Consider the following 20,839-nt stretch of genomic DNA (forward strand, 5'->3'; position numbering starts at 1 on the left):
AAATTTAAAAAGTGTCTGAAAGCCTTTTTATACCCTAGGTACTGGTACTTTAAAATATATTACTGATTCCTCTTAGCACATTCTTCTGTTCACTTAAAAAAATGTGTTTTGTGCTTCTCAATCTCTGTAGTGGCAGGAAGACGTAGCTAAAAAAAACAACAAAACAAAAAAAACAAAACCCTTCTATCCAGCAACACCTAGATTGTATTGCAAAGGCTTCATTTTCACAGCCAAACATTTATTTCAACAGTACAGGCATCAGTTCTTCTAGCATACAGAATGAATCAGCTTAGTGGCATACTAAGGCTATGATCCTATGTACACTCATCTGGGAGCAAATCCTAATGAACAGAACTTATAACTGCAACATCCAGCGGTGGAGCTAGCTGCTCTGGCACTCGGAGTGGCACACATGCTGTGCACCTCGGGGCGGGGCTAGTTGCCCACAGGGAGCATCCGCGGGACGGGCATGGCGATGTCACCCCCCCCCCCAGGGATAACACCCGGGGCGGACCGACCCCACCGACCCCCCTTCCTCTGCCACTGGCAACATCTTATGCATTTTCCATGCTCAGAATTGTGAAACAGGCATAGCTCAATTCATTCACATATTTGCACAGAACTTAGCTTTTTTCAAAATACAATACACTGACCTTCAGGTACATAAATGCACCAGTGTAGTATTTTCACCAGCAGGTGGTATTCATATTCTCCCTATAATTTGATAGAGAATTCATGCCCTCTCAATTGAATCATAGTGAAAAAGAAACAATATCTTGATGTTTGAAGGACCTATTCCTGCACAGTTGCAAATACATGCAGTCTACACAGCATGTTCTGTCATTTATTTCAAATGCAGTTATTGTAGTTATTATATTAGAGGAAATTGCATTGCAAAAATGTGTATACTGGACAAAACTGCAAACCAATATTTGCATATTAGGATAAGTTTGTACTGAAATGCTGATAAAAATTCACGAGGTTTGTTTTTTTTTTAGGCAAACTGATATGAACATGTGGAAAGTGGAAAGCTGAAAGAGCAGAAAAATGAGAAACCATGAGAAAGCAAAATCAATATACTCGCCCATCCTTACACAGGAGGAGGCAATATTTTAGATATCCTGGTCCTAAATTGTTTAAGCCTTGATGGCTAAGAACTAGCACTTTGATTTGAGCCTGGAGGTTAATCAGAAACTCATGCAATTGATGAAAGAGCAGCATAATATGATCTGAAAAGCACAAATCATAAACCATCCTGGTGGCTACTTTATTTCTACCAGCTGTAGTTTCCAATGAGAAACCATCATTAGGTAATTCTAAACTGCCCTTCAACCAACTGGATTCCAGGATGATGTCCAATAATAAAAATATATAATAAAAACAAACCATCACCCATCACAGAAAAAAAACCCCTGAGGTGGCAATCAGGCATTTGAAGTGCCTGATACTTTGTATTTTGCTATGGGTTTCTTAATGTGTTGATTTTATGATGAACATATTTGCATTTTTGTGATCCACACTGGTATTTTGATGAAAGGCAGCACAGTAATTTTTAAATGAACAAAACTACAATACAACTACATTGCAATAAAATCAATTCAAGTGGGTAGAATGTGTGTGTGTGTGTGTGTGTGTACACACACACACAACCCTGAAGAAATGTAATTTACATAGGATTCCTTGCCAGAATAGGACCAAGAAGGTATCATGCTTATGCTGTACAACAGTTTGTTTTTAAGGCACTTAAAATATTGTTAAGGTTTATTAGACAAATACCCTAGGATGTGAGAGGGCTTGAATAAAGAGCCCTAACTTGACAGAATAATGAAGTTCGTCTTGATTGAGGTTTTCTGCTGATAATTACTTCTCTGAAACAGTAATTACTTCCAGCAAAAACAGTACTACACAGAGGATGTCTAATGGAAGAGGAAGTATGTTTTATAGGCATGAAAGCTATTCAGACACCAATTTAATGCAAAATGATAGCAAACAAAGAGAATAATAGCTTTTCTTTCTAAACAGGAAGCCATAATACCATTTTTACTGTTTTTCTGAAATCTTACTTTTCAAATATGTTTTCAGCTGCCTTAAAATTATTCAGTTGAGCAATCTCTTTTTACAAGTTAACAGCAGCTAACTTTAAAAATGTGGAAGTGCATGAGGAACACTTTACACACACACACACACACACACACACAAACACCTACCTTATACCCCCCCACACAATTATCAAAAACTATACATAGTTAAAATACAAAATAACAATTTTATCAGAACATTAAAACAACCTTAATCAAAAGATACAATAAAAGAAGTCAGTTAAAAACAGTTAAAACATTAGGATCAGTTCAAGATAAGATTTAAGATCAGGGGAATGCTTTCCTAAACAGCTGTGTCTTCAGGTGCTAGTAGAATAGTAATGGGGCCTTTTGTATTTATATAGAAAGGGCATTACAAAACACTGGTGCCACCACTGAAAAGCCTACCTCCACTTTGCCACATCAGGCTGTGGCAAAGATCACCAGATTTCATTTTCTGATTTGCTTACTGGGCAGTAGAAAAGATGTGGAGTTGTAGTATATATACTTATAGGTTGTCTGAATCAAGGTCAAAATGGCATAGGTAACCTTCCAGTACATTTCTGAGCACAATTCAAAGTGTTGGTCCTGACCTTTAAAGCCTTAAATAGCCTTGGCCCAGTATACCTGAAGGAGATCACTACCCCCATCGTTCAGCACAGACACTGAGGTCCAGCACTGAGGGCCTTCTGGCAGTTTCCTCGCTGCGAGAAGTGAAGCCACAGGGAACCAGGCAGAGGGCCTTCTCGGTAGTGGCGCCTTCCCTCTCTGTGGGACGTCCTCTCATCAGATGTTAAGGAGATGAGTAACTATATAACCTTTAGAAACAGGCAGCCCTGTAAGGGAAGCTTTTTCAATTTTAATGTTTTATTGTGTTTTAATATAAGTTGGAAGCCACCCAGAGTGGCTGGGGCAACCCAGACAGATGGGTGGGGTACGAATATTAAATTATTATTCTTCCAATAAGAAATGTTCAGTTTTGTGACAAGGTGCAATCATCTTCTTATTTCCACTTAACTAAGTTTAACAGATACATATGCTGGATAACTTTAACCAACAACTGGTTAGGGTACTAATATGCTCTCGCCAGCCCTATATCCTAACCACATGTACTGGTCTTGTCAGACTAATAGCAGACATCCTTTCAGAAGTGCTCAGGAGATCTCTGTGCATGTTAAGTCTTCAATTTTACAAGACAATTGCAGAAATAAGTGTGAGCATTTGGCAATGTGCAGAAAAAGGCAGTTTTATTTGTTCTAAATACCTTTTTGATTAGTGTAAACTGTAAGGCCTGTTTCCCTACCCTACCAAAGTCTGAGTGCCCGGACTCAAATGTCTATTTTTTATAGAGAATTTCTTTCATTTATCTAGCACTCTGTAAATGAAAGTTTATCACCAGTTTAAAAGAGGAAATACTTGGTTTTTTTCCTAGTTACCTCAGGATTTAGAGATGGTATTCTTTGTGATATGATAAGCCTTTTCCCAGTATGAATAGGTTTTATTGTTAAGGTTAAGCCCTATAATACAGCAAACAGCTGCCCCACAATATCAACTCATCTTCACCATCTGAATGACAATGTAAGTTAATATATAGACTGCACTGCTTTGTTACTGAAGGTTTTACTTTTGCTTTAAAGTGCTCTCATAATGCAATACAAATTCCATTTCTCTCTAATCCCGCTTGCTGATAATGCTTGACCGTTTATTGGTTTTTTGTGCCATGTAATCTCCAGCCTGCATTTTGCTTATCAAAGCTTTTATCTAAGACTACAAGACTACTTTAACCATACACATGTCCTAATACGTTCATGGCACTTACTCCTGGGTAAGACTGTATATGAATGCCATCTACGTGGGCTTCTTCTTCAACAGCTTTTTGCCACTAACCCAGTAAAATGTTTGGCATGGCAATGACCAAGGCCGTTAGAGGCCACATTCCAAATCATAGATTGGAAACTGATATTGGGTATTCATCAATGTTTGGGACAAGGAGTAGAAGAAATTAATGGCAGGAAAATTAATGGCAGAAAAAGCAAAGTGGGAAAGAATTAGATATTAACAATTTTGCCCCTTCAGATTTAAGAGTGGGCTCATCAGTAAATTCTGCCAGGTTTATGCTGTAGGATTATGCTATGCTGCACAGTCCTTGAATTTTATAAAGCATGAAAAGCTCATGTTTCTAATCTCTCACAAGTCCCCTTGATGTAAATATGGCTTCCACCAGCATCCTGCTCATATGGGGACTGTCTGCAGAGCCCCCTCTCCTGCTTATCTTAACTAGTCAGCTGATATTGGACAAAACATTTCTGCAGATACTTGAAGCTGTTGAATATTGGCTCAGTTTTCTTTAAGTATTCAGTGTTCACTTTTCTCAGCGATCGCCTAATCTTTACAGGTCGGAAAGGTGGGGCTGTTTGTTCATGGAGCGGTTGTGTTTTCTACAAAACATTCAGCATTTTATCTGCAAGGACAGAAAAACTCAAATGTCATGCTCTACTGTGAACACACTGCTTGATAAATGCAGCAATACAACAAATTAGGCCAAATTCTTTTCTGGCCTAATCGGGAAATAATCCTCCTGTATAAATATTTAGATCTGCATGTCTGAAATGAGAGCCATTCTGCTTCCTCTCTTAGGAACGGAAGGCAAATTACCCAAGAAGTGTTCTATATTTGTTGAACTCTGCTGAGAGTGGGTGAGTTGCAGACAATTTTTCTTCAGAACACTGGAAAAAAAGGGGACTTGGAATTCTCAGTGCTGATTATTTTCACACCATTTGCATACCTTCCTATGCAGAATGTCTGAATCACTACAAGTGGGTGATCAAATTCAATTTCAGAGCTGGCATTATGGCTCAAGTCCTAATGGAATATTTATAGTTTATTTCATTACTAGATTTATATTTCACTTTTTATACTATGTGTTCAAGGTAATTAAGAAAATAACTGGCCAACATAATAATTATGAATTTTTAAAAGCCCATGTAGCAAAAAATAAAAGCAAAACATGTAAAAAGCAGAGCAAAGCAGGATAAAGCAGCCACTGAAAAGAGAGGGACCAATAAGGAGCAGCAACAGCCATTTAGTGAGTCTATTTGATTTCTTTTTTAAATAAGGCCATTAGATGTGCTGGAATATAGCTCACCTGATGGAAGGCAGAGCATAATGAGTCACTTAGGAATTATTTTTAAGATATGGTGGTTACAGGAGCCTTCATACATTGCTTCCTCACAAAGATTTCTGTGCGGAACAAGTAAAACAGAACACTGGGTAAATACAGATAAACAACTTAGCAAGCAGTTAACAGTGGGAAGTTTGCAACCTTTTTAAAAATGTGTGCTTACAAGTGGAACCCTTTGTATTTCTGCTCAGAAGTAGGGCCACCAAAGTCCAATGGGCTTTATTCCCAGGTAAGCATGTATAGGATTGCAATCAAAGTGGGAGAAAAGTAGGAGTGAGGATGACCATGGATAGCTTTGTAGCATTCTGTGATTGCTGTTACGCAGCCTACCTGTAGGCATACTCATCAACCATCCCAAAAAACATGGTAACATCACAGAAAATGTTATGCCATCATGGTTTCTTACTCTGCCACGCAAAATCCTGAATCACAACTGCTAGACTGCAGGGACCTTCTCAAAGCCTGGTAAGCATGGCACTGCTAGGCACTGGGCTTGGGGAAGGAAGCATGATGTCTCTGACAAAGTCCTAGAGTCCTCCTGCCACCTTCCTAAAACCTAGTTAGTGCTTGCCCAACTTTGGGAAGAGGGGAGGAGGGCTCTAGGACCCTGCCAGAGCCCCAAACCTCCTTCCCAAAGCCCCACACTAGCTGGGGGGCAAGGAAATCAGCCTAGAAATCAGCAACCACCCCTGGTTCTTCACTTCCAGTAGCTAAAGTGGATTCAAATTCCTATCTTGATGGTAAGCTTGCATTCTCCTTTAATTAGCCAAATTAGCAGGACAGATACAGAGCACTAAAACATCAACTGCCCACAAAGCATGCAGATTCTGTGCATGCTTACTCAAGAGCAAGTCTCTGTCAGTTTGATGGCATTTGTCATCCAGAGGGAGCGTATGCCACCTAGCAGCTACAATGCAGTTTAGTATTGCTCAGGGTGTGGTAAACAGGGCAGTTTGTTCAATTTTGAGTCTTGCTTGAAATCTGAAATTCCAAGGAATTATATTGAAGTTATGCATCAAGGTGACAAATAATTGTTTAGGAGTTTGGTAAAGGTACCCCTGCCCGTACGGGCCAGTCTTGACAGACTCTAGGGTTGTGCGCCCATCTCACTCAAAGAGGCCGGGGGCCAGCGCTGTCCGAAGACACTTCTGGGTCACATGGCCAGCGTGACATCGCTGCTCTGGCGAGCCAGAGCCGCACACGGAAACGCCGTTTACCTTCCCGCTAGTAAGCGGTCCCTATTTATCTACTTGCACCCGAGAGTGCTTTCGAACTGCTAGGTTGGCAGGCGCTGGGACCGAACAGCGGGAGCGCACCCCGCCGCGGCGATTCGAACCGCTGACCTTTCGATCGGCAAGCCCTAGGCGCTGAGGCTTTAACCCACAGCGCCACCCACGTCCTAGGAGTTTGGTACTTGGGCTGATAAACCTCCTGTTCAAAACTCAGTCCTGCAACTGTTTTCAGTAGCAGGACCCACATCTTCAACACTATTGTATAATTATGACAAGATTTCCAGAATTGGCCTTTATATTGTGTGAAAGATCAAATAATGAGGAAATTATCTGGTAAGGTAACACGTGAAAATGGAATAAAGTGCTGTCTGAAAGCAGCCTAAGTGTTTCTGGCATTAGTCGTGGTGGAAGCATGCAAAACAGAGTTCAGGGAAGAGTACAACTTTTGTTTATCTATGAGGTCGATTCTTAAGGGAAGAGGGGATTTCTTGCCATCCCTGCTGCTTTCTTTCACCATTTATAGAAGCCATGGCATATACATTATCTAACTCTAGACAGATTTCATAGAAGTACACTGTACATATAGTACATAGGATGCACTATAAACTAAGATGGACGACAAACATTTTACTAATTTTAAAAGACCATAAATACCTGGCCTGGTAGAAGGCATTACACTGTCACATCCATTTTCAAGAGGAAGAAATTGGCTGGCTATTAAACCGCTAAAAGCTTCTGCCTTCGCATATCACTTACAATTAAGGACAGATGGACAAAGGAGCCTGGTGTATACAAGAAATCATAGCCAGGCTGACTTTACATTACCAAGTGTGTGTTAGTCAAACGCTTGAGATTCATGAAGCTAGCTTGCACATTTATTTTGTTTTCTAGTATCTCAGCAGTCCTTGAAAACAGTTTGCTTGAAAACTCTGCAAAAGCCAACTGGGAGCTATGTAAGAATATAATTGCCCTGCTAATAACAAACCAGCTCCTGTTTGTTATTAGAATTTGCTCAGAAACTCTCAGGGCAGATATACCTTTAACAAAAGGTCTCACAATAACCACAAGAGACCTCCAATCTTATAAAACAGCCTTGCAAGTCATATGATTTCCAATTCGTCTTTTGAAAACATATGCTAAATGTCCGTGTATGTAGAACCATCTGCTAAAGTGAAGCAATTGACGTTGATAACAGACTAGTTGTCTTTTTTAATGACCTCTGCTGCAGGTTGAGTAAAAAATATCTACCACTATTCAATTTCAAAAGAAATCACTATGGATTAGCAAGCCTCTTTCACCAACTTTTTAAGAGAGCCCAACAACCCAGAAAGCTACTGTCATCCCCCCCCAACCTACTTGGAGTATTCACAATTACTAATCTTTCTCAAATTAATTACATGCTTAATTTTATTTCAATTTTGTTTTTATTAGAAATAAACTGGAGAAGCAGAACGCAAGATTGATACATATTCATCAGCCAAAACCAAAACCACAGAGCTATATATTCAAATAGCAAACAACAACAACAAAATCACCCTGAAGCCTGGCCAACGTGCACGCTATATTGATATTAATCTAAAATGTCTGAAAGTTAATTATTTGTGACCCAGTTATAAGCCATCTAAGAATCACATGCAGGCCAATTCTCATGCTTACACGCACTTTGTGCAACTTCATTAGGTTCAGAGAGACTTAATGGATTATAATGTATCAGCATATGGTCCATCTTCCCAGGATTACCAGGTACAGGAGAAATCAATATAAATGAAGCCTGAAACTTTTAAGCAGTGCAATTGTAAATTAATGTTGATATTAAGAGTCAAAGTAACTAGAGCAGCAACGCAACAGTGTCAGGTGAATGCCAATTTATTTCCCAACACACACACACACACACACACACGTGTGCTGTTTTCCTTAGTTTCTCTGTCTGGCTCTACACATGGCACACAGAGTGAGGTAGGTGAATATTTAACGTTTATTAACGAAATGTGTAAACTGCTATTCGTTAAAAGTAAAATCACAGGACAGTTTCCAATATATTATCTAAAATCATAATGCAAATAAATCAAACCATACAATTCTAAAAGCAACAACATAAATTTTAAAGATAAATGGCACTGCTTCAGACTACAAGTGGGATACTATTTTTGAATTCTCCCCCACATAACAGATGGAAAACTAGAAGATTTTTGACAAAGACTCTGTTGTGCTGGTTTTGTGTCTACAAGTTTTGCTCCCCACCTGCAGTCTGAAGTCGTACAGTTTATTCTACCATCTCATTGTGATGCATGTATAGACCAACTCTTTTCTTCTCTATCTGAAAAAGAAATAGCATCAAGTGCTTTGAAGACAGCAAACTGACCTTAGATGACAATTGGTTTAAAAGAAGTATTAATAATTCAACAGCTGGCACTGCCTTGCTTCATTCAGTTGAGATGCAACAGTGAAGTCATATATACATATATACATTCTGAAAAATACTGAAGGTTTTTTTCAGGTGTTGATATGCAGCAAATACGGATTATGTAATCTAGAATTTGAATTTTTCAGGTGTTGATATGCAGCAAATACGGATTATGTAATCTAGAATTTGAAGTGGTGTGGTGGCTGAGAGTTGGGAAGTTCTTACTTTAAAGCTCAGTACCTAGCCATATTCAAGCCATGATGTTTTAACACACCTGACCAAATGTTGCAGCATGTGGGCTCCTATTCTTGAGAAGTCTGATGCTGGAGTGTCCCATGGGCCTACCCAGTGATTCAGGGGGAGATACCATGTCTCTACCTAAACTCTGGCCTGGGAATCAAGGAACAAGCAAGGGAAGACCAGCAGTGCTTGGCTGAATCAGTGGCTGAATCAGGGAAGAAAAGCAGGGATAGCACCTCTAGGCTCAAGTACCAGAACCAGAAGCTTGATTGCTCTCAGCAGTCAGCAGAAACAGCTTGGAGACCAAGCTCCACTTACTAGAGGAGCCCACTTTGCACCAATATTATTTTTGAAATCAGGTGTAGAACTCCCACCTGTCAGGCCTCCACATTTTCCCTGTCAGGCTATTTGGCCCCCATATATATCATATATGATGTTATGTGTGGGATAGGCAAGGATTGGTGGGAAGGGTCAGGAACTGCTAATCACCATATTTTTTGCTCTATAGGATGCACCCAACCATAGGACGCACCTTGTTTTAGAGGGGGAGAACAAGAAAAAACATTCTCCCCCTCTCTGCGCAGCGCCCCATCAGCAAAGTGGCAGGAGAAATGGAGCCCCTTCCATTTCTCCTCCCGCTTGGCTGAAGGGACGCTGCGCAGCTCTCCCTCTCCCACACTGCCTTCACCTTCAGTGAAGGCAACCCGAAGCCTCCGGAGCGCAGTGGGAGTTCCTGCTGCGCTCCTGGAGGCTTCAGGCGGCTATCCTTGAAGCCTGGAGAGCGAGAGGGGTCGGTGCACACCGATCCCTTTCGCTCTCCAGGCTTCAGCGAAAGCAATGCGAAGCCTCCAGAGCGCGGTGGGAGCGCTCCCGCTGCGCTTCGGAGGCTTTGCGTTGCTATCGCTGAAGCCAAGGAGCCTGCATTCACCCCATAAGATGCACACACATTCCCCCTTAATTTTTGGAGGGGAAAATGTGCTTCTTATAGAGCGAAAAATACGGTACATGGCACTTCCCAAGTGCCTGTCAACCAGCTGATGGTTGGGTGCTTCAGAAGCACTGTGCAAAGCACTGTGCTTGGTGTAGAGAATGTAAATGCTATATCAAATCATAGCACTGGTAAAAGCTACCACCAGGAAATTATTAACCGCGGCAAATTGAATAATAAAGATGTATCTTTCAAAGATAACAGTAGTTTACTGCTTGCATACATCTAAATAAATGGATCCATAGAAGATGTTTAAAGGGTTAGGGTGCCAATAAACAGGAGGGAAATGAACATATACTTTTTGCACTAAGGAAGTATTACACCACAGCATGGATTGGCAAGAAACATCAAAGTGTTGATTAACTCAGCCTTCTGAAGCAGCTGGCAAGATGCCTGGATATTTCAGATTACTGCTTCTACAGTAACTCCCTTGGGTGACTGCATTGCTTTTCTTTCTTCCGCTTTCCAAAATGTTGCTTTCTTTTCTTTTTTTCCCTTTTGTGTGTACTCGTCAATAAAAATGCTGTGCTCTACTTGGCAGGAAGTTCTCCTCCAACGAACCAGTCCCCATTCAGTGACTGCTGCCGCCACACATATCATTACAGGAAAAATAAAAATATCTTCCATATGTTTTAGCATCTGGACAAACTTGACAATAGTTCATTTTACACAAGCAAGGTAATTCATATGAGAACTGTACAAAGTTGGCAGGTTTTGAATCACCTGTGTAGCCTTTGTGCATAACATTTCTAAAACAGTTGTGTGGATGGAATGAGGAAATTAGAAGCCAAAAATAAATAAAGGCTATCTCGATTCAAAATGAGCAACTGACATTTATTTGTAAATATTTAAAGGATCACTAGAGTTACTATAAAGCTCCTCCTAGGGTTCTTCCAGATAACTTGTTTATTGACCATTCGTACCGATTTGCTTGCACTAGGCTTACACTGAGGTTAGACGATGTGTAGTCTTCACTGGGGATTAATTCTGATTTGCTTGTGGGGAGGTTATATAACAATGAGCTTTCATCCTGATTTGTGCTGATACATCTTGCTGTTAATCATTCATCCATTCCATACTTTTAAGTGCATTTCCCAGCCACTTTCTTAACTGCAAAAAGTCTGCTCTTTAAAAAGTGAATTTGTTTCGCTATGGTGGCAGGCTGCTTTAATCCACTTTAATTGTGCAAACCTAAATTTATGAACCTTTTTGGCTCTTTGGGCCAAATCCTTATCTGGTTGGCATCATGGGTCAAAATTTGACAGATATGGAGGGTCAAGACATCAGATGATTTGGTGGGACTTCAAAGCACCATGAAGCCAGCAAGACTTGCCTACCCCATCAGAAAGCAGACTTGGCTCTCTTGTCCATCAGCAGTTTCTACTGAAACTGCTGCTAAAACAGAGTTCCCCCTCCCATTTTGGTTTCAATGGAAACTGATAAACAGTGAGGGAACACTTTTTGTGATTCAAGGACCTGCCACCCGCTTGGGAATAAGAAAGACACAAGGACACAGTATATTAGGTTAATGGGCTAAAAAAAGGCCACAACTTTATTGATTACAGCATGTGAGAGGTATTGGCTTAGGCATTGGATAAAACAACAGAGCGTGACTCCACCCCCTCAGGGAGGGGTGAGTCTAACAAGGGTTAACCACCAGTGGGAGGAGCCTGTTGATGCAAATACAACTGAAAGCTCTCCCTCATGTCATCAGGGGTCGTGCCATGGCCCTAGCCACCAGCAAGGGCGTCTGACAGGATCCACGACCGCTGGGTTCCTTTACCGGAATACCCATAAAGTGGAGGGGTAGGCAATGGCCACACCCTGCCCTCCAATACACAAACATATTCCAATGCATAACCAGCAATACCTAAAAGTTGTGACAATTTGCTACGAGGTAGGCAAAAAACCAAGTGGCCGGTGCCAATTTGCCAGTTGGATAAAAATTCCTACCAGGCCCCTTGGACAACCAAGGCAACCAACCACAGGTCCATAGCAGTGTCAAGAACCAAGCAGTGAACTAAAGGGAGGGTGGGTGGGTGATCCGACAAAAACCAGCAGCGGAATGAAAGGGAGGTGCTGCTGCGGCCACGTTTCAGTGGCAAAACCCCGCCCCCAAGCCTCCACCTGGTTGGTTGGCTACCTGGGGTCGTGGCGCAGCAGCCAGGCCAGCTGGACAGGGGCTTGGAACGCCCCCTGCCAATGCAGGAAATGGCTCCTGCTCACAACTCCTCCCCTCTGTAAGGAGGAGAGGCTTTCCCAGAACAGACAATTCACCACAGGGTGGTGAAATGAGGAAACCTTTCATTTTAGGAGGGCTGCCCAATCAAAACGGGTTTGCATTGAAACCCCTGCAAAAATGAAGCCTTACCATGTGGAGGGAAGTTCTATAGGGAACAATTAAAGCTGCATCCATTAAACGGCTACTCCTAGAGTTATTGAAGAGCAGGTGTCTTCAAATCCAATAACATGTCTATCTGCACACAGATTTCCTCTCTGTTTGCACTGCAGTGTGGAGAAAGTAAGAACAGGGGATGTTTTCAAGCAGTAGAAGTGACTCCCCCTGTTTCTTGCCTTCAGGCCCAGCCAACTGAGAAAAGATCACATTGTGTGTGTATATGCCGGGGGAGAGAATCGGTGGTTATCACAAACAAGGTTTGGAAAGTAAACCAGGATTGCTGACCACGCTGCTGCTGAAGAAAGCGGAATAATTTTGTCCTTGAATTAGAGGGGAAACTGTTTTGCAGTTGACTGTTGATTCATTGTACATGCTGTACTTTTAGTTCTTGAAGACCAGAAATGGAAATTTTATTTTAGCTCAGTAATTGACTGAAAAACTAGGCCTGTGGTACAACACTGTGATGTCGTGGACAACAGTAGCAATCAGCTCTGCCCAAGCAATTGAGTAGTGCTTAGCTTTACTTTCTAAAGTTACACATGTCAGGACTGAAGCCTACCTAGAATTGACATCTTTTAAATGTTGATTATCCCAAGCATACAGTTGCTTAAAGATAAGGGAAATTAACTCAATTCATGTTCAGGGAAACACATATCATGACTTTAACCTACTTTTAAAAACATATCCTATGACTGAGCTTCAGTGAGCCATGACACAAATTAAGCCCTAAATGGGATAAGATGCAGCAGAGAACAGAAAGCTCAGAGGAAATAAAGCCCAGTGTATGTTGGTCGGGGGAAAAAGAAATACAAAAATAATAGCTTTCCTTTCTTTTTTCCAAGGAAGGTGAGCATTCAGGAGAATAAGTCTGTATGAAACAGTCATGCTGCAATAGGCAGCTTAGATACACAGTCTGAGGGCTCTTAAGCCATTACACAAGAGACTGTAGAGTCTTGTGTGTAGTACGCAAAAATTATAGAGCGGGATGAATCAGCAGTTGTGCTTGGACAATGCAAGCTGCTATTGCATCCATGTGGCACTACATACTACCATCTCCACAGAAGAGAGGAACTTAGTTATGCTTGGGCCAGTAATGTAGGGCATAGTAGATGTCATGGAACATGACAACACAGGGCCATACAAGCAGACTGGGCTAATTTTCACTCACTTGCTCTCAAGCAGTGGCAATCTGTAGAGGCACAGACCTTCCCTTCCTTGGCTGCCATTCAGTATAACAATCATCTATTTTTATTTGTATGCTGCTTCCCCACAAAACTGTGCCCACAACAAATCAAGTAGACAAGTATAAGAAAGATACATTAGAAACAATTAGAAATAATATCTTTTTTTAAAAAAAAAAATCAATCTATACAAGTCTGCATAAAATAAGACAAATAAACCAACAGCTTAAAGCTAAACAGGAGAGAAAATTGCCTAACACAGAAAAAAAATTAGTATCCCAAACATTCACACACTCCAGATGCATCTGTTTCTAATAGTTTGGACCCAAGACACCATCTTCACATATTCAGGGGTGCCACACCACCTCCCACCTAGGATACCGCAGACACTACCACTAAGGGCCACTGTTATCAAATATTTTACTCCACACAGGGGTCAATAACCTTTGTTCCACAGTCTACAACCAGCATACATTCACCAGGGCTAGAGGCCATAAACAAACTTTTGTTGGGGCAAGGGAATAGTATGCTTCTTAAGGACTGGGGATTAGCACTGTGGGCCAACATAAAGGATGCTGCTGAGATTCTGTATGGACCATGCAGTGCTGAGATGTCACTAGGCCTGGCTAACTAAGATTACTTTACAACTCTTTACAGCTACAGAGATTTTGTGCACACTCCCCTGAACTTTTGCTTCCTTCCATTTTAATTTGCTGGCTTAAAACCCCAGCTCTGTAGCAGAGGTCCTCCTAACAGTAGCTGAAAATGGTTGGGAGTAATGTGAGGGAGAGGAGGGGGTAATTAGAGAGAAAGAAGAGAATTCTCAGGATGAGAAATGATGTGCTTAGAAGATACACCTTTTTTACTTGAATGAAAGGGTTTGAGTCTCAGGAAGAATAAAAAATAATGATGGGGAAATGAAAGTATAATAAAGCTTGAGAAATATGATGACTCTTGTAAAACACTCCACTGTGCTAGATTTATAGCAAATGTCTCTCATAGGCATTCAGCACCAATAAAACATAATATTTAGTAGCAGTGCTTTTTGCAATATTTTCCTCTCCTTTGAAATACTTGCTAAAATAATGTTGCTATCATAATTATTAACCACTTTCACTATAACTTCTGAAAAACTAGGTTTCCTTAACCCATTGTGTCACATTCAGCCCTTTGGCAATATTGTTGCTAAAGGGCTGACAATACTGCACCAGTTGTTAATTTGTTTCCAGGGTAAATGTAGGCACTGATGATTAGCTCTGAAATTCTAAAGGCTTGGGACCAGGTTATTTGAAGGACTTCATATTCCTGCATTAACTTGCCCAGGTCCTAAGAATAATCACAATGGCTCAAATATCCACAGGTCTATCAGATTGGTGGGAATAATACAAGGGCCTATGGCGGCCCCATACTTATGAAATGCCCTTCCTTGGGAAGTATACCTGTTTCCTTCTTTATTTTTAAAGTCTGATTTTTAATCCTGCATTTCAGCCTGCTTTTAATTTCTGCTGTCTTTATTTTAATAAAGCATTTATGAACTACTTAATAGTCTAGAAATCTAAGTGGTGTGCAATATTTTAAAAAAACCCAGTATCATAAAAAATACAGTCTAAAACAAATAAAACAACAATGCAAAAGCTTATGAAAAGAAATAAAACAGAAATTTGGGCAGTCAGTATATAGGTCTGGTCTTATAAGTCAGGGAAAGCCTGAGCAAAAGGATAAGTCTTCACAAAACATATGAAGCAACTGATGGTTGCTGCCTCAAAAATGACAGAAGAGAGTGCATTCTGTAGAAAATACAGGTGCAACTGGAGAAAATGCCTATTTTCATGTCACAGTTCTGCCACAAGCAAAATCCCCCCAGGGGATCTTTGGTTTTGACTTGGAATGTTATTTTTATGCTTTCATCTGAATGGTTTAATTGTGTTTCATCTGTATTTTGCTGCTGCATATTTTTAAAGCCTTTTATTTTCTAAACTGCCTTGAGAAGGTTTTTATATTTAAAAATGATATAAATGTATTTTAAATAAATAAGAGCCATACTGGATCAGGCTGGATTTAGCTCAGCAGCCTGCTTCCCACACTGGGTAAACGAGAAACCCACAAGCAGGAAATGAGCACAACAGCCCTCTTGTGCTGTTGCTCCAATTAACACCAACCATATTGTTTTCAGTTTTAATGCACATAAAGGGTTGTAGTCAATGTAGTGTTAAACAGATCAGTCCATTAGTGCAAGGATTTATTCTTGCACAACAGAACCATCTCCACCTCCTCCTCCTCTGGGGTTCCCTCAACCTTCCTGAGCAGATTTTGGGGTGATATGGGGGCATACATAGGGCAGGGGATAAAGTGAGGAGGAATTAAAGAACCTTTTAATGAGGGTGAAAGAGGACAGCGCAAAATAGGGTCTGAAGCTCAACATCAAAAAACACGAAGATCATGGCCACTGGTCCCATCACCTCCTGTCAAATAGAAGGGGAAGAAATGGAGGCAGTGAGAGATTTTACTTTCTTGGGCTCCATGATCACTGCAGATGGTGACAGCAGCCACGAAATTAAGAGACGCCTGCTTCTTGGGAGGAAAGCAATGACAAACCTAGACAGCATTTTAAAAAGCAGAGACATCACCTTGCTAACAAAGGCCCATATACTCAAAGCTATGGTTTTCCCAGTAGTGATGTATGGAAGTGAGAGCTGGATCATAAAGAAGGTTGATCGCCGAATAATTGATGCTTTTGAATTATGGTGGTGGAGGAGACTTGAGAGTCCCATGGACTGCAAGAAGATCAAACCTATCCATTCTGAAGGAAATCAGCCCTGAGTGCTCACTGGAAGGACAGATCCTGAAGCTGAGGCTCCAATACTTTGGCCACCTCATGAGAAGACTCCCTGGAAAAGACCCTGATGTTGGGAAAGATGGAGGGCACAAGGAGAAGGGGACGACAGAGGATGAGATGGTTGGATAGTGTTCTCGAAGCAACCAGCATGAGTTTGACCAAACTGCGGGAGACAATGGAAGACAGAAGTGCCTGGCGTGCTCTGGTCCATGGGGTCATGAAGAGTCAGACACGACTAATTTATATGCCACCCATCCAACTGGGTTACCCCAGCCACACTGGGCAGCTTCCAACAAATAAGAACACAGTAAGACATCAAATATTAAAAACATTAGTAATCCTAACCCTGTGGTAGCACATCTATAGCTATATACCGCCCAAAGAGCGCCAATTAAAAAGTCCTTCAAACAGCTTTTTCACCTTTTCCTCCTGTCCTTGACATAGCCAACAGCACAAACTATACAGATATATTAAGATTTCAGTATCTACTAAGTTCAGTAATGCTTGCTCCCAGCACAATCCTAAATATGTCTGCTGAAAGTAAAGTTTGGTGCTCCCAGGTCAGGGAGTACTTCTTTGCTCTGGCCCTTCCTGTGATTCACCCCATTCCTCTAATTATAGGTTGTCTTAACTTATAATAGTATCGAATGTTTAAATCACTGTAACCTTCTCTGGAACCTTATGATAAAGGATGGTCAAAAGGAGGAGGAAAAAAGAGCATGCCAGAGAACTGGGAATCCAAGTCCCTTGCCCCTTAGTTCTCCCCCACTACACCCTCAAAGAACCCTGGCATGTCCCCTCTTCAGCACCACTGCTGACAGAGCTTCAAAAGTAGTACTGTACAGTACAGTAGTACAGCTGAGCAAGTGAAGTCTGACACTGGAATTTCCCCCCTCTCCCCACAAATGCCTCCTATTTTCCCTGGGGCACCTTTGCAGGTTGTTGGTTTCCTGGGCCTGCCACCTAATCAACTTGCCTGCTCTGCATGCCAGCTCCCTTCAGTAAAGTAATTACACCGAACTGTCAGCATAGACCCACAAGGTAAAGTGCACCCTGCACTGCCCCATTTGTTTTAATAGATGTAGTGCTGGTTAGTAGATAGAGGATTGCACATGATGCTGAATTGGGTAATGGAGCTAGAAGAAGAAGAAGAAGAAGAAGAAGAAGAAGAAGAAGAAGAAGAAGAAGAAGAAGAAGAAACAATGATATGGCCATGTTTAGTGATCCTTTTGTACAAGGTGAAGTTTCACCATTCAAAAGGCATTTTCACTGAGGTTTGTGTGAGTATCCCTGAACAGTTTTTTGCCTCGAGTGGCTAGTAGAGAATTTTCATGAACAGCTAATCTCCCAAAAGTGAATGCGTAATTGGAACACTGCATCACCATAGCTTTTGGACTGTAATGGATGTTTTATCAACACATTCTGTAAAAATTAATTAGATGCTTCGCATGCGTGCGTGCGTGGGAGAAGCTTCCTGAAAATATTCTGTTGATAAAAAGGGTGCATTTAACTCTATGATGTGTGCAAGCTTATATCATGCTTCAACAAAATATGCACACCAGTTTCAAGACCCAAATGCCCATCTTGGTCCAAAGTAAATCTAAAATGAACAGTTCATTCTGGAATACTAAAGTAGTGCTGCAGTAGAATCAAACTTTTTGTGCCAAGACAGACAGTTACTTAGCATGAAGTGGGCATCTCAAGAGCTTCAAAAACAATAGAATCAGAGCAGGTTTCATTCAGCGTATGAAACAAAGGTCTCAGGAAAAACCATATTACAACAGTTTGACCCATCAAACAATCAATCAACCTTTATTTTAAGCTGCATTACTCAACCTGTAGTGTAACACCAGCTGCAAAGACACAGCATTTCAGCATACTGTTGACCTAATACTGTGATTAATGCTGTGAGCTACACCCAGCCTAGCTTTTCTAATCTCTAGGCTTTCTAATTTATACCAGAGATGGATAGGCTATCAGTAGGGAATTATGAGGATTAGTTGCTGTTTATCTCTCCCTTGCAGAGACACTTCTCTGCTTATGGAATTATCATAAACCCTCCAGCTACATTGCTACTTCTGTACTTACTCAGAAGTCTGGCTGCTTACTACAAAGGTTGAAAAATGGTGACCAAATTGTTATTAAAATGTTATAGTGGGCAAACGAGCTTTTGGAATTCATTTGTGTACCTTTGCCAAAATGTCATGTTGCTTCACTAGAAATGTGTGTGGTTTGCAAACCAGCTTGCGTTTATCCCAAATTAATCAACACAGTTTTCTTCATATCAATTAAAATTCAATGCAATGTTTGAAGATTTCCCAAAGCATAATCATAGGTAAAATTGCTAACCAAGCATACATACCAGTTGTTAAGTTATACAAGTACATTCTAATTTTAGTGTTATCCCAAATGGAAATATTATGGCTAATTATAACAATACAATTAGCTGTATTAAAATAAATTTTATTGAGCATACAGCAGTCACTTTATTTTATATTTATAACTCCAAACCAGTGATCTATGGACAAAAGATAGACGAAGCAAGGACTTTAAAAGAATAATGTTATCTATTTCTTTCTAAAATGGATTTTTTTAAAAAAAATCCATTAGTTCCTTTCTGATCTTTTATTCTTTTTATTCCTTTCTGCTCCTTTCTCTGAAAATGAATCCCGACCTTTTGCCCCTTGCCTTATGGAGGCTAAGAAATAACACAAGTGCTGATGGTGGAGTATACAGTAGTATATATAAAAGGAACTTGGATTATATGGTGAAAATAAAACAATACATCTCAACTTCCCATTGTGCCCAGCTTTCAAGATGCTTGATATGGTACCCTAAAAACTTTTTGTTTACACTTCAAGGTCAGAACAGTGTGTTTGTATACACACACACTTAGGCAAAGAGAGAGTAGTGTTTTTCTGTTTCACATCCAGGCATATCAAGCAACACATGTTGTCTTTCTCTTACCATTCTGCTTGCCATAGAACTTGGAAAATGTCTTTGCGTTATCAAGACAGGTATGTTTTTATTGATCTATGGAAGATCTGGCAACTTTCCCACAGAATTGCTTCAAGCATAATAATCTATTAATATAAATTGCAAATCTCTCCCCATCCCCTTCTTTCTCTCTAAGAATGTAAGTACACATTATTGGATCAGACATGGACAAGGATTCCTTAAAGATGCACATATATTTCAAAATAACTGAAGACTGTTATAACTGCACTTGCTGGTTAAAGCTTTTCAAATGACATAGAAGCTTTATAAACTTAAAAGTTCCTGACAAAGAGAGAGACAAGACACTGAATTGCTATTTGACCTCTGCATAGAGAGTCAAAAAGCCAATGGGGGTGATTTTCATGGGGAACATGACATGGGAAAAGGGTTAACCGATCATCACACAGAAGAATAGTCCTGATAAGGCCCTAATACTCATCCTCATGGCTGCTATTCAATTTGTGGATATGGGAGGTCCAATCAAGACTATTGTGGCACACACACACACACACACAGAGAGAGAGAGAGAGAGAGAGAGAGAGAGAGAGACTAGATAGTGCTTTTTCATGTCATGGCCAGCATATTTAAATGTAATTTCTTTATGTTTTATAAGCCACATTAAATTATTCAGTGTGCACACTCTGAAAATTAAACCTGCTACTACCCCATTTTCCAATGCAATAGAAAGTATAATCTGAAAAAGTATGGCTGTTCTTGCATTTTTCAAAGCCATGCTGGTTTATACTGTGGTGTTCTTGTCTTTCTCCAATGATGTGCAAGAGAGATACCTGTTTCTATAAGAAGCATACATTCTCAGCAAGCACTTTACTTTTATCCTATTAGGAAAACAATTATCTGAACGGGAGCCAATCACAAAACTTTTGCCATTCCCAGCTAAAAGGGAAGTAGAATTCTAATTACACTTCTGAACTCTTGTTTATTTCAAAAGTGGCACTTGAAAATTACCCCTCTCACTATCTGAACAAAATTCAAAGTCCAGCCCAGGCACGTGGAACAATTAATTCAAACTGACACTTTCAATTTATGTTGCTCAACTGTGTTACACAGTGACATCCTCTCAGCTGTCTCTTTATGACATCCTTCAACATGAATACAAAAATAAGGAAGAACTATATATTTTCAGTCAAGTATTTTGGGGAAATACCTGTAATGTGTGCAATGTTGGGAGGCCAGCTGTTATGAAAGAGCTCTCCTAAGACAATGCTGTGGTTAAGTCGGATTTTCACCAACATGAGCTACAAAAATCCGCCCTTGGCTTAGACTCTAGACATTGCATGAAGCTC

General features: G+C 40.5%; 1 protein-coding gene across 8 annotated transcripts in view; it reads right to left on the bottom strand.

Annotated features, from left to right (window-relative positions):
- The window catches only part of DLGAP1 (DLG associated protein 1), a 286,294-nt gene that overhangs the window by 198,377 nt on the left and 67,078 nt on the right, over positions 1-20,839 (bottom strand). The window contains exons 1-2 of one of the 8 annotated variants that reach the window (XM_083450107.1): positions 5,423-5,554; positions 5,224-5,318 (exon numbers count right to left, since the gene is read on the bottom strand). The exons of 6 other annotated variants lie outside the window; for them this stretch is intronic. The gene's annotated coding sequence lies outside the window, so the exon portion shown is untranslated. Of the gene's footprint in view, positions 1-5,223; positions 5,319-5,422; positions 5,555-20,839 lie in introns of those variants that run through there. One more of the 8 variants, XM_083450105.1, reaches the window with a different exon arrangement.

This window comes from Podarcis tiliguerta, assembly GCF_965153285.1.
Source record: "Podarcis tiliguerta genome assembly, chromosome: 7".
Lineage (NCBI taxonomy): Eukaryota > Metazoa > Chordata > Lepidosauria > Squamata > Lacertidae > Podarcis > Podarcis tiliguerta.